This window comes from Rhipicephalus sanguineus, chromosome 1, assembly GCF_013339695.2.
Source record: "Rhipicephalus sanguineus isolate Rsan-2018 chromosome 1, BIME_Rsan_1.4, whole genome shotgun sequence".
In the NCBI taxonomy this organism is placed as follows: Eukaryota; Metazoa; Arthropoda; class Arachnida; order Ixodida; family Ixodidae; genus Rhipicephalus; species Rhipicephalus sanguineus.
Genome location: NC_051176.1, coordinates 32,657,599 through 32,671,645, shown reverse-complemented (window position 1 = coordinate 32,671,645; position 14,047 = coordinate 32,657,599). Strand labels below are relative to the sequence as shown.

The 14,047-nt window shown below is 44.9% G+C and overlaps 1 protein-coding gene across 2 annotated transcripts in view; it reads left to right on the top strand.

The window, feature by feature from the left end:
* LOC119390287 (uridine-cytidine kinase 2-B) overlaps window positions 1–14,047 on the top strand; it is a 197,569-nt gene that overhangs the window by 170,773 nt on the left and 12,749 nt on the right. The window lies entirely within an intron of this gene.

Here is a 14,047-nt window from a genome sequence, read left to right as displayed (position 1 = left end):
AGATACCTTGGCTCATTTCATCGTCCGGGTTGATTTAATAGCTGTAAAAGCACAATTTCGATTTCCCAGCACGCGTTCCCCTCAACTCTACAGCTCACGTCATCTTAGTCAGTCAATCAAAAGTCTTTGTCTTCGACGAAACATGGCAAAGCAGCGATGCCTGCTGAGCCAGTTGACCGAGGTTCGGAGCGTCAGTTTTGAAGACAGCACCGTAATGACGTCTCCGTGCACAAACCGTGCCAACCATCTGACCTGCAGCGTCATATGTCGAGCTTTCCAAGCTGCAGCGTCATATGTTATACCACGGTGAAGAAATATGAGAGGTCTCGCACCTACGGTGCTTCGCCGTGCTGAGAACCCGTAGACTACTTGCGTGCGTTTCGACCAACCTCCTAGGGGTGGTGCTGTATGATTGGGCCTATAGTTCGGGACACTTCGATAAGAGGCTTGGTCATGAGGTGGGCTGGCGACTGGCAGGACGCGCAGTAGCTTTTTTTGGGGGCACGCGGACCTTTCGGAGTCCGGGGTAGTTAATAACAAAGAAAACAACCGGGATGGCTCTTTGACTGGTTGTATTGCGAAAAACCAGAAAAAAAGGTAAAAGAAAAAGGGAGAAGGCGCGTGTTGCAAATAGTTACATAAACATGCAGGGTGCCAGAAAAAGGCAAAATGGTTTGAGATTGAGGAGCAGTTAAACGAAGAACAGATAGGCGTTTATGCGGTTATAGAAACACACATTAGAGACTCGGAAAAGCCACCGCATATTGACAGTTATGTTTGGGAAGGGTGCAACAGGATCATATCAGAAAGGAAATGTGGGGGTGTAGGAAAGCTAATTCACCGCGGCGCCAAATGGGTTAGAGTGAAACAGACGTGTTCAGAGCACCTCTGGGTTTTGCGCACAGTAGGTGGAAAGGAAACGTGGCTAGGGGTAGCCTACTTGTGGACGGGGAATAACTGCAAGGAAAAGAATTAGGAGATAGTGGATTGCATCAGTGCGGATATTAAGGAACTTGGTAATGGGGCCGAAATCATCCGTCTAGGGGACATGAATGCCCACATACATGACCTTGACGGATATTCAGACACCAAGGGGAAGTTATTGCCAGATCTCTGCGAGCAACATAGTGTGGAGACAGTTAACACGGAGCCTAAATGTGATGGGCAGATCACGTGGGAAGTCGGAAACAAGCAATAGAGTATTGATTATTGTCTCATGACTGAAAGAATTTATCACAAACTGAGAGAAATGAGAATAGACGAGGAACCGATTAACAGCTTGTATAGGGATTATAAACGCATAACATTACAAATGGGATATAAAACTGGAAATAAGAACATAGAATCAAAGTTGGGACGCTCGTATTTAAATGACAAACAAATAACAAATATAGCCGCAAGAGTCGAGGAAGAAGTAGGCAATATGCCAGGCAAGGACTGGGAGTATACTGAACTGTCACATGTAATGACGAAAGAGATAGGGAAAATTAAGAGAAGAAAACTATTTGCTGGAAAAGAAAGAGGAATTCAAAAAGTTGGTGGAACAAGGAAATCCGGGAAGCAATCGAGAAGCGGCGTGAAGCATCACGGGATCGTAGAAGGGCAAAAAAGCAGAAGCGGCCGCACGACGAAGTCAACAAAATATGGGAAATATATTTAGAGAAAAAATCCATGGTACAAAAATTGGTCGAGGCAAAAATTAAAGGTGAAAGTGAACGCTGGGTGACAGAGATTCACGAAAAAAAGGAGGCCGCGCCTAGGATATTTTGGAGCCACATAAAGGCGCTAGGTAGGAAGTCTGTCACAATGCAACAACATATTGTAGATGAAGGAGGAAATCAATTGGAAGGGTACGAAGCGCTAGGTTACACCCGAAAGGTAACAGCCGATTCGTTTAAAAAGAGCGTCCAGGGGATTTACCCGGTGAGTAAAAGTGTGGCGGAGACCGAGGAAGAACTAGAACTTGAGAATTTCAACTGGAAAAAGGCCGAAGGAAAAATTCCAAAGCGCACTGCCACGGGTTTAGATGGGATTCCCGTTAGCCTCATTACCAAACTAGGACATAACACTAAAGAAGCACTGCTGAAAGCCGTAGAAAAATGCTTACAGGACAGGCATGTACCGGACAATTGGCGAAAAAGTAGAATGAACTTAATCTATAAAGGCAAGGGAGGAAAGGATAAGGTTCGCTCGTATAGAACACTAACCATTACATCGGTGCTCTACAGGTTGGCGATGCAGGCAGGAAAATTAAAAATAGAAACGTGGGTGGAACATAACGATATTTTGGGAGAACTTCAGAATGGATTTCGAGTCGACAGGCGGTTAAACGATACCCTGTTTGTTCTTACTCGGTCTATAGAAATATCTGAAATAGAAAATAGGTCCTTGTACGTGGCTTTTCTAGACATCACTGGGGCATACGACAACGTTAATCAGGAAATTTTGTGGGATATCTTGAAAGGAATGGGCATAGGCGACGACTGTATACAGCTTTTGAGGGAGATATACCGAGAAAATACAGTTTACATAGAATGGGATAGAATTAGTAGCAAAGAGAATGTTGAGATTGACAAGGGGCTGAGACAATGTTGAGATTGACAAGGGGCTGAGACAGGGATGTCCTTTGTCCTCGCTGTTATTCATGCTGTATATGGTGAGGATAGAAAAAGGGCTAGAAGGTTGCAACATTAATTTTAATCTGTTACACAAACAGGGCAGCGTGATGAACGAGCAGAAGCTTCCAGGTTTATTTTATGTGGACGATATCGTCTTATTTGCGGACAGTCGAGATGATACACAGCGGCTGGCGGATATATGCGGAAGGGAAGGTGAAGCTCTTGGACTAGGATTTAGTGTAACGAAGTGTGGATTGATGGTATTCAATGATCCCTGTTATCAGACGGTGTCAATACAGGGCCAAGAAATACCGAGTGTAAGCGAATACAAGTACCTCGGAGTATGTGTAAATGAAAGTGATAGATACATGGAGGTACAGGAAAAAGCCTCGGCAGCAAAAGGAAAGAGGAATGCTGCAATAATGAAGCACAGAGCGTTGTAGGAATACAATAGGTACGAGGTGCTCCGAGGTCTGTGGAAAATGGTAATGGTTCCAGGGCTTACTTTTGGGAACTCAGTGGTGTGCATGAGGGCAGACGTGCAATAAGGAATGGATGTAATCAGAAGACTGTGGGTTGCCTCGCGTTGGGTGCTCACGGGAAGACGACAAATGAGGCTGTAAAGGGTGATATGTGTTGGGCAAGTTTTGAGGCAAGGGAAGGTCAGAGCAAAATAAGGTTCGAAGAAAGGCTAAGAAATATGAAGGAGAGTAGATGGGCAGAGAAGGTGTTCCTTTATTTGTATAGGAAGAGCGTGGACACACAGTTGAGAAAAAGATACAGGAGGCTCACTAGTAAATATATGGATGGTAGTGTAAGCGATATGGCAACAAAGAGCGTTAAGCGAAAAGTCAGAGAGGCAGGGACAGGGCTGGGCAAAGATACTTTGAAATTGTATCGAGATACGATACAAGATACTTGGGCAAGAAGTATTTGAGATACAGATAAAAGATACTGCGGCAATAATTGCATCCGATACGATACTTTGCACTTTTATCTTAGGATACTTCGATACATTCACAAGTTTATTATGATAGATCTGTACCGGGCGATCAAAATTAACCTTGATGATTTTCTTACAATGCCACCTCTGCAAATAATTTGTGTGGTAAAGGGGGCACAAAGTGAGATGGTAATTATCGCTGTCAGCCGCCCTCTTAAGATACGACTGACTTTTTATTGGCTGCACTAAGCGGGCATGCTTGTATGGAAACGTTAGAGGCAGTCCCTTTTGTACACAGATCAACATGAAAAAAATTCTTCTGTCCTTGCTCCGAGATTTCCAGCTGCAAAGTTTAATTGCGGTTCGAATGATTACGCAAGCAAGACAGCGAGGATCGGCGCAAAGTTTCTTCATGATGTGCCGCGCAGCCATTCCTTGATACCGCCAGCTGGTAATCAGCGTCATTGTTCCGTATTCGCCTTTTCAGTCGGTTTCAAGATTGCGATAGCAGCAGCAGGTGTTGCACCCAAGAAACTTCCGGTCACTTCAATTATCACTCTCTAACGCCGAAGCAGAAAGCGTGCTTTTGAAGTGCTGTCAGAGTAAGGAGAGACTCTTTTTCCGCTTTTAGGTAAAAAGAAGGCGCTTAAAGTGAAGGACTAACTCTTATAATGCTGTGTGTGCAGCTTAGAAAAACATTTATATAAAATATTTGGCCAGACACAGGGAGAAAAGTGTTGAAAATGCGCCGGTTAATCGCTAAGGCTTTTGTTCCTCGCCAACGCTACTCGGCAACTCCGGCGCACGAAACCGGAAGTCGTCCAGCAGCTTTGTTTGTAAACAGCGAAAGGGTCTATACTGTCTTGTGCGCGTAATCATACTAACCGCTATTAAATTTCGCGGCCGGATACCTAGTGGCACGGACATGCTATAAATATTCTGCCAAGTCGAACTGGGTAGAAACACGACTGACTCGAACTTTTCAAAACAAACATGCCCACTTACTGCAGTCACCAAAAAGATCATTGTACAATCTTAGTTAATTGGGCGGGTGTCAGCGATAATGGTCATCCCACTTTGTGTCAACGTATTCGCAAAGGTTGTCTTCACGTACCTACCCGTGGTGAATATTAAGAAAACCATAAATGTTTATTCTGGTCACCCTCTATTGAGCATCGAATGTCTATGCGCAAAAATATTTGCATTGAAAATTTCCTAACTGTGACCAGCTTTGTTTCATTTGAACGAATATCTGTTAGTATCTCAAAAGTTTTCCATTTCTTGCTTAAAGTATATTAGTTTCATTCCGAAACAACTTATTGGGGTTGTTTTCGGTGCTCAACGTGACAGTTGTTTATACACTGCGCTGTCAGTGGTTTTTGCTTGTTGCTTTCGTAATTGATCGGAGTCGCTGCTCAGCTCGCCGACTAGCTAAGTGGTTGCCATGTAATTACAAGTACTTCAATAAGGAACCTCCGCACGGTGGCCACAATACCGGTTTGTTGTACATTGTCCGTAAGCGCATTACCGTATCCGCAACACCAGATCACCGGACAGGTGTACAGCAGCAACAGCGCTGGTAGCGGCATTTTTCGTGACGCATCGTGTATATGTAGAGTACCTAAAACTACACTGACTTTTCATACGGTATTCTAATTGTGTCCTGGCGTAAAAGGCTCGTGAGCGACATACTAACGTGCAATCGTTTAACATTTATTCTTCTATGACATAACATGTGCGGCCCAGAAAGGTCTAAGAGATCTTGCGTAATTGCACAAAGCATGTCAGGGCACCGTCGCTATTCACACTTTTGCCACTTACAGCTCTCATCACGTGGTGATTATTAACAGCGAAAAAATTGAGCATACCTAAACAAAGGAAAACAAATATATATCTAAGTAAAATAAAAAAGCGGTTATCGAACAATCACATTGAATAAGAACAGAAGCATGATACAGGCGGCACACCTAATAGCTATGACAATTAAGCATGAATTATCGTCAACTTACCTGCCAAGTCTAGAGAATAGAAAACTCGTTGATTATGGAAAATATCATAAAACGGATGCTCATGAGGAAAACGGTGCATTTGGTATACAATGCTTCTCGAATATTCTTCCTAACATCTTCAAGCTGGTTCATAATGATTTTCGTTGTTATAATTGAAACTAAATTTCGCTTTTTTACGAAGTATTAAACATAAATTTTGTTACTTTAAACTCCAGGCACCCTCGCATTATTCTATATCTCTCCTCAACATCGCCTTGACATAGCAATAAACTCGAGTGGAATGTAAATTGTAAATAATCAAACAGCAGCAGAAATGGCGCAGACGGTTAAAAGTAAGAACAAAGTCGAGAGCTTGTTTCGGCAGCACGTTACAAAAGACATATTGCTGTAAACAGACAGTAAAAAATAGAGACCTAAGTATTGTGCGTTATTCAATAAAATACAGCAAAGAAAACACTAATGAATTTACAAACTACGTGAATAAAGATAGCGCGAGGAAAAAGATACGGTACACAAAGATATCTTCTGTTAGGTAATTGCTTCTTTTATTACATCTATCATCGGTACCGGTGGTGCGATAGTTGTTAGAAGCGCATCTGCGTATAAGTCAATCTCTTCGAGTGTAAGTCAAAATTAAATCCACCAGATCCTTCACATCACTTATGTGTGAAAGCCGCGAGACGCAGAGCGACCCCATTCTTGGATTCTTCACACATTCTAAAGAAGCACCACCCAAGAGAAACTTCGATAACGACTCTACAGCGGCACCAAATTTGTTCGACAGACACCGCACGCATTGCACTATACACTGCACAGCAACTGTCAGGAAAACAAAAGGTCAGCACGGCGTAGACGTTCTTGCGCTTGATTTTGTCGGGACGGCACGAGCGCCACCATGTGACTGTTCCACCAAATAGGGACGCGGAGACCTCGTCGCCTGGACCCGCTAGAGGACTCTGGCGGAAAGATCAGAGAATGTCTCTGCGTTTAGTTTTATTCAGGTGCGTTAGTGCCAGTAGTATCAGCTTGAGAAGTTGAGTTCGGCCAACGTTTATTGTTTCGCACGGGGGTGTTGCGATGCAGTATCTTTTATCTTACACGATACATTATTGAATGTATCGGAAATACAGATACTGATACACGTCTTGCGAGACGTATCGTGATACAGATACAAGATACTCAACGAGTATCTAAGACAGTATCTAAGATACATGTATCTTCGATACCTCCCGGAACTGGGCGGGGAGGATTTACTGGATGGCAGCTATAGAGAAAAAACCGGCTGTGAGTAACTTCCGAAAAGGCAAAAACGAAATAACGAGGGAGACATTTTACGATAATTCAAGGGGAAGTGCTATACTGTTTGAACTAGCGAGATCGGGTTGCCTTAGAACGCGTAGTTAAGAAGCGAGATTCAGTAAAGAGGAAGAACAATGCACATGCTGCGGGGAAGATAAGGAAACGGCGGAGCATGTTCTGATTGAATGTGGAGACATCCACCGAGGTGTACGTTTGGTCACGAGCCTGCATGAAGCCCTGGGTTTTAGGAACAACAATGGAAAGCTGAACACACCCGCGATTGAAGTAAGAGACGGTTAGAGTATTCGTTGCAGAAAATGAGAGAGAAAGGACAAAAATAAATATTGGAAAAAATAAGAAGATTCTGCCGTAAAGGGCAGAGAACTGGGTTGTGAATTTACGTTTTTTTTTTCTGTAGTAAGATAGATTTAATCCAAGTAGAGGCCAACATTAAAAAAAAGAGCAAAAAAAGTTTTTTCTGTTTGTCGAGCCTGGTGGCACACATGTCACCGCCCCGTTATAAAGGGGACGCTCATAGCATCCATCCATCCGTCCATAGAGTTGCTGCAACTCTAGGGATGACTATCGTTCACGCATGTCACGTGCAGTTGCGAGTACTTCTGTGCTTTCTTTTGGTGCATGTGCGTTGCTTTTGGGTGGTTTCTTGCGGCATGAATAGCTATGTGAACCTGTAATGGGCAAAAATGTGTACTGCGCTTCAAGACCGCGTACAAGTCGTCTCGGGAGACGTACTCCTTATTTTCTGCCCCGAAAGGCGACGAAAGACAGGGCGATTGATTGCTGTACATGATTTGATTGATTGCTATACATGATTGATGATTTGATTGCTATAGAAAATTACAAAGCGTGCATTCACCTCGTTTGCCCACGTGTATCGCCCTGAACCGAAGTGGCCTAAAGTGGCCGAGACGAGCGCGCCATCACTTGGAAACTGCTAGAAGCTGTAGCGGGCGCCATTCGGACACCTCTCTTATTCCTCCACCGGAGTTAGAACGCAGTCGGCTTTTGGACTTTGAGTGCTCTGTTATTTTATTACTTGCTAGCTTTCATATAGATATTATTTTAGAGCAAACGAAGGTTAACGATATGTTTACTATTTTCAAATGTCTGTGTCACAAATTAGCGCGTTATAAAGCGCGCGCACGGCCACTTTCAAACGGCTGCGCGACAGAACGGCGCGAGCCGCGCGACCAAGAAGCGCGAACGACGAAAAAACAAGCATCAAAAGCACGACCTACTGTACTCCTGACCTGCCCAGATATCGGGGGTCCTATGGGAGCGCGCGTCCCCGCTCTCGTTCAACCGCTTGCCGTAGGTGGCGCTTCCTATACCTGTTTAAGGGTGAGAGGCGACAAACGAGTTTTAATAGGGAAGTTCCCGGGCCATAGGCTGGGATCAGTGATGAGACAAGCTAACGCAAAACTCGCAACTAAGTCTAATGGACGTAACCTCGTGATAATCGCGGGAGGTCTAAACGACGTCTTGAGTAACGAATCAGCCGAACTAGCGACCACATTGGCGAAAGGGGTCGATGACATGCGCGCCATTTCCCCTCAGGTGCAGATAGTGGTATGCACAATACCGGAGGTACCGGTGCGTGACGGCAACCTGCAAAGAGCGGTTGTCGACGCAAACAAAGAGATATGGCAGATGAGTAGAGAGAAAGGCATCGAGGTAGTGGAAATAAACAGAGAGGTGCATAGGTGGGGTGGTTTTCGAAGAGACGGAATACACTTCGATAGGAGGCTTGGCCATGAGGTGGGTTGGCGTCTTGCAGGACGCGCAGTAGCTTTTTTGGGGGGCACGCGGGCCCTTCGGTGCCCATGGTAGCTTGTAATAAGGAAAACAACCAGGGGGACTCTTTGACAGGTAGTATAGCGAAAAAACAGAGAAAAGGTAAAAGAAGGGAGAAGGCGTGTGTTGCAATTAGTTACATTAACATGCAGGGTGGCAGAAAAAAGGCAAAATGGTTAGAGATTGAGGGACAGTTAAACAAGGAACAGATAGGTGTTTATGCGGTTACAGAAACACACCTTAGAGACTTGGAAGAGCCGCCACATATTGAAAATTATGTTTGGGAAGGATGTAACAGGATCACATCAGAAAGGAGAGGTGGGGGGGGGGGGGGGGGGTTGGAATGCTAATTCATAGCAGAACAAAATGGGAGAGAGTGAAACAAACGTGTTCAGAGCACATATGGGTTTCGGGCACAGTAGGTGGAAAGAAAACGTGGCTAGGTGTAGCTTGCTTGTGGACAGGGAATAACTGCAGAGAAAAGAATCTGGAGATAGTGAAATGCATAAGCACCGATATTAAAGAATTTGGCCATGATGCCGAGATAATCCTTCTAGGGGACATGAACGCTCACATTCATGACCTTGACGGATATTCAGACACCAATGGCAAGTTATTGCTAGATCTCTGCGAGCAACATAGTCTTGAGATAGTTAACGTGGGGCCTAAGTGTGAGGGGCAGATCACGTGGGAAGTCAGAAACAGGCAATTGAGCATTGATTACTGTCTCATGACAGAAGGAATATATGACAAACTTAGAGAGATGAGAATAGACGAAGAAGGCATTAACAGCTTGGGTAGTGATCATAAACGCATAATATTACAAATGGGATATAAAACTGAAAATAAGAAAAAGTTGGTGGAACAAAGAAATCCGGGAAGCGATCGAGATGCGACGTCAGGCATCACGGGAGCACAGACAGGCAAAAAAGGAGAAGCGGCCACAGGACGAAGTCAACCAAATATGGGAAATATATTTAGAGCAAAAATCCATTGTGCAGAAATTAGTCGAGGCAAAAATTAAAGGTGAAAGTGAACGCTGGATGACAGAGATTCGCGAAAAGAAGGCCGCGCCTAGGATATTTTGGAGCCACCTAAAAGCGCTGGGTAGGAAGTCTGTCACAATGCAACAACATATGGTAGATGAAGGAGGAAATAAATTGGAAGGATATGAAGCGCTAGGTTACATCCGAAAGATAACAGCCGATTCGTTTAAAAAGGTCCCCCAGGGGATTCCCCCGGTGAGTAAAAGTACGCAAAGGGGTGCAACCGACGAAGATGTAGTACTAGAGAAGTTCAATTGGAAGAAGGCCGAAGGAAAAATTCCTAAGCGCACTACTCCGGGCTTAGATGGGGTTCCCGTCAGCCTCATTAACGAACTCGGACATAACACTAAAGAAGCACTGCTGAAAGCCGTAGAAAAGTGCTTACAGGAGAGGGAAATACCAGAGAGTTGGCGAAAAAGTAGAATGAACTTAATATATAAAGGCAGGGGAGAAAAGGATAACATTCGATCGTATAGACCGCTAACCATTACATCGGTGCTATACAGGTTGGCGATGCAGGCAGTAAAATTAAAAATAGAAGCGTGGGTAGAACAAAATGATATTTTGGGAGAACTTCAGAATGGATTTCGAATCGACAGGCGGTTAGACGATAATCTGTTTGTTCTTACCCAGTGTATAGAAATATCTAAAATAGAAAAGAGGCCCTTATACGTAGCTTATCTAGATATCACCGGGGCGTATGACAACGTTAATCAGGAAATTTTGTGGGATATATTGAAGGAAGTGGGCATAGGTGACGACTGTGTACAGCTTTTGAGGGAAATATACCGAGAAAATACAGTTTGTATAGAATGGGAAGGAATAAGTAGCAAGGACAGCGTTGAAATTAGCAAGGGGCTGAGACAGGGATGCCCTTTGTCCCCGCTGTTATTCATGCTGTACATGGCGAGGATGGAAAAAGCGCTAGAAGGTAGCAACATTGGATTTAATTTGTCACACAAACAGGTCGGAGCGATGGTTGAGCAGAAACTTCCAGGTCTATTTTATGCTGATGATATTGTCTTATTTGCGGACAGTCAAGATGATATACAGCGACTGGCAGATATATGCGGAAGGGAGTGTGAGGCTCTAGGACTAGGATTTAGTGCAACAAAATGTGGTTTGATGGTATTCAATGATCACGGAGACCATACGGTCTTAATACAGGGCCAAAAAATACCGAGGGTAAGCGAGTACAAGTACCTCGGAGTATGGGTAAATGAGGGGGATAGATATATGGAGGTACAAGAGAAAGCATCGGTAGCAAAGGGAAAGAGGAATGCTGCAATTATGAAGCACGGAGCTTTATGGGGATACAATAGGTACGAGGTGCTTCGAGGGCTGTGGAAGGGTGTGATGGTTCCGGGGCTTACATTTGGGAACTCAGTGGTGTGCATGAAGTCAGAGGTGCAATCAGGAATGGATGTAAATCAAAGGACGGTGGGCCGCCTCGCGTTGGGCGCTCACGGGAAGACGACAAATGAGGCGGTAAAGGGTGATATGGGATGGACAGGCTTTGAAGTGAGGGAAGCGCAGAGCAAAATGAGATTCGAAGAGAGGCTGAGGAAAATGAAGGAGAGTAGATGGGCAGAGAAGGTTTTCAGGTATTTGTATAGAAAAAGCGTTGACACGCAGTGGAGGAAAAGAACTAGGAGGCTCACCAGTAAATATACGGCTGGCAGTGCGGGCGATATGGCAACAAGGAGCATTAAGCGGAAGGTCAGAGAGGCGGAGAGGACTTATTGGATGACAGCGATGGAAAAGAAGCCGGCTCTGAGTAACTACCGAAAAGGAAAAAAAAACGAAATAAGGAGGGAAAGGTTTTATGATAATTCAAGGGGAAGCGCTTTACTGTTTGAAGCAAGGTCGGGCTGCCTTAGAACGCGTAGTTATAAAGCGAGATTCAGTAACGAAGAAGAACATTGTACATGCTGCGGGGGAACTAAGGAAACGATGGAACATGTACTGATTGAATGTGGCGATATTCACCCAGGTATACGTGTGGGCACGAGTCTACATGAAGCCTTGGGTTTTAGGGACAACAATGGAAAGCTGAACACGTCCGCGATAGAAATAAGTAAGAGACGGTTAGAGTATTGGTGGCAGAAAAGTAGAGATAAAGTACAAAAATGAATAATGGGGGAAAATAAGGTCATTCTGCCTTAAGAGGCAGAGAGATGGACCGTGAATTTATATTTTTTGGTATAATAACATAGATTTAATCAATGTAGATAAGGCATTAGGACAACATGAAACAAGGAAGCTTTTTTTCTTCTTTCTCTTTTTTTTCGCCTTCGAGCCTGGTGGCAGACATGTCACCGCCCCGTTATAAAGGGGACGCTCATAGCATCCATCCATCCATCCATCGTCTGCTACTCTGCGACCGTTTGGACGGCGCTGGAGTAAGAACGCCTGTATTGTGTGACGAACTGCCGGCATTAGGTGACTGTTTCTGCAAATTTAGACCGAGGGTTAAGTAAGCTATTCTGTGCGGTTAAGTATTTACTGCGCACTGGTTGACTAACGTGAGAAGCCGTAGACTTGCATAGTGTAGGACGGCTGTGTCCTTTTAAACGCAAAAAAAGTTCTAATTCACTTTCCGTATTTTTATTTCCAAAGTATTTTGCATTTATGAATAATAATTACGTGATATGAGCGCTCTGCGCTGGCGAAACATCATCTCGAGCGTTAAAGCTGACGTCAGCGAACAGGTGCTGACTAGCGCCACAACGCTCGTAGGTTACATTCCTAGCGGCAGGAGGTATGAAGTAGAACGTGGGCGCTGGAGAGGGGACATCTGGGCAGGTCAGGAGTATAGTAGGTCGTGATCAAAAGACGCCGGCGCGCCGCATCCTCCTCACCCACTCGAGACAGACGCAGTCAACACGATCGAACGCCCGGCAAAGCCTGGATCTTTCTAGAAGGAAAGGCTGACGCATCCGCGAGCGATGCCGCCGCGATTCGAACATACGAGAAGGCGCTGCGCCGTGCTCCCGACCGGGCTGCAGAATAGTCGCCTTTTCCTCTTCAAACCACTACCACCACCACATACGAGAAAGCTCTCGCCCTTTCTCTAGCCTTAGCTGTACTGCACGCCGAAGAACCCTCCCGACGCTTCTAGAAACCGGGGAAGAAGGGATAAAAGCGTGCAAACGACGAGAGACAGTGAAGAAGGGAAGGTCGAGACAGTCAGCGAAGGAGTGAGCGAGTCAGTCGGCCCGGTGATGGTGAAGTTATGCGAAGTGTGGCTCCGTTAGCCAAAGAAGACGTGTTTATGATGGTGTGCGGTCAGTCGATCGTCGATTTGGAAGAATCCGATGACGACACCGTGTGAGCCGTGACAAGTCACGACGACAGTTGAGCTACGACGATCAACGCTGGAGCTGGCGTGAGTGTTTCCTTGAAGAGAAGCATTCGATTACCGTCCAAGTATTGTGGACTGGATACGCCATTGTCTATTCAGGACTTTAACTGTCGTTGAATAGTTGAAATGCATGCGATTGCATTCGTAGCGTGTGATCTGTTTGTTTAGCTCCCGTTGTGTAAACACCATCTGAATTATATTGTGAAGCTGTAACGGGTACCAGCCGAGTGTGCATGTGTTTGTGTTATTTGTATTGCCTTAACTGAGAATATATTTCGTTTTCGTTTGTGTTATCGACTCTCGGCTCTGACTCGGTCTTTGGACCACAACCGGCGTTCGCTGGCGCACCAAAGGACCAACTCTAAATTGTCCGCGCTTTTGTGGTGCGTTTTCGGAGGGCCGTGACGCCAGCCCTTAGAATCCGCCCGGCGATTGCCATCCCCATTAACGGGATCAGTGACAGTCTGAAGATGACGTCACCTGGTAAGTGCCTATGGCGGTCGGCGGTGCCCCATTGTCGTTTTAGGAGCGCAAGAATGCTAGGGCTTCAAACGGGCGTTAGTAAATATAGACTGAATATTGCGCCGAAATATTTGGGAATCAGCATGCCCGATGCTTATTGAAGCAGTAAAGATTGCAAGCTTCAGTTTCTTTTCACAACCCCTTTAAAGGAACACTGAAGGCGAATAACAATTTATATCAGAGTGAAAACTTAATGTATGACAACGTCTAAAACGGCAATATTATCAACAGTAGTGCCCTACTTACCGAGAAGTTAAGCTGAATGTATCACACGATGAGCGCCACGAGCGGGACATGTTGGAAATGATCCCGATGACGTGAGAGAGTCCGACTACAATTAATCACTCGTAATCAAACTAGCTGCAATAAAAAAAAAGAGCCTTCCATGCATCAAGAGACGTAATAAAATGCTGTTTGTTCGTTTCTGTTTG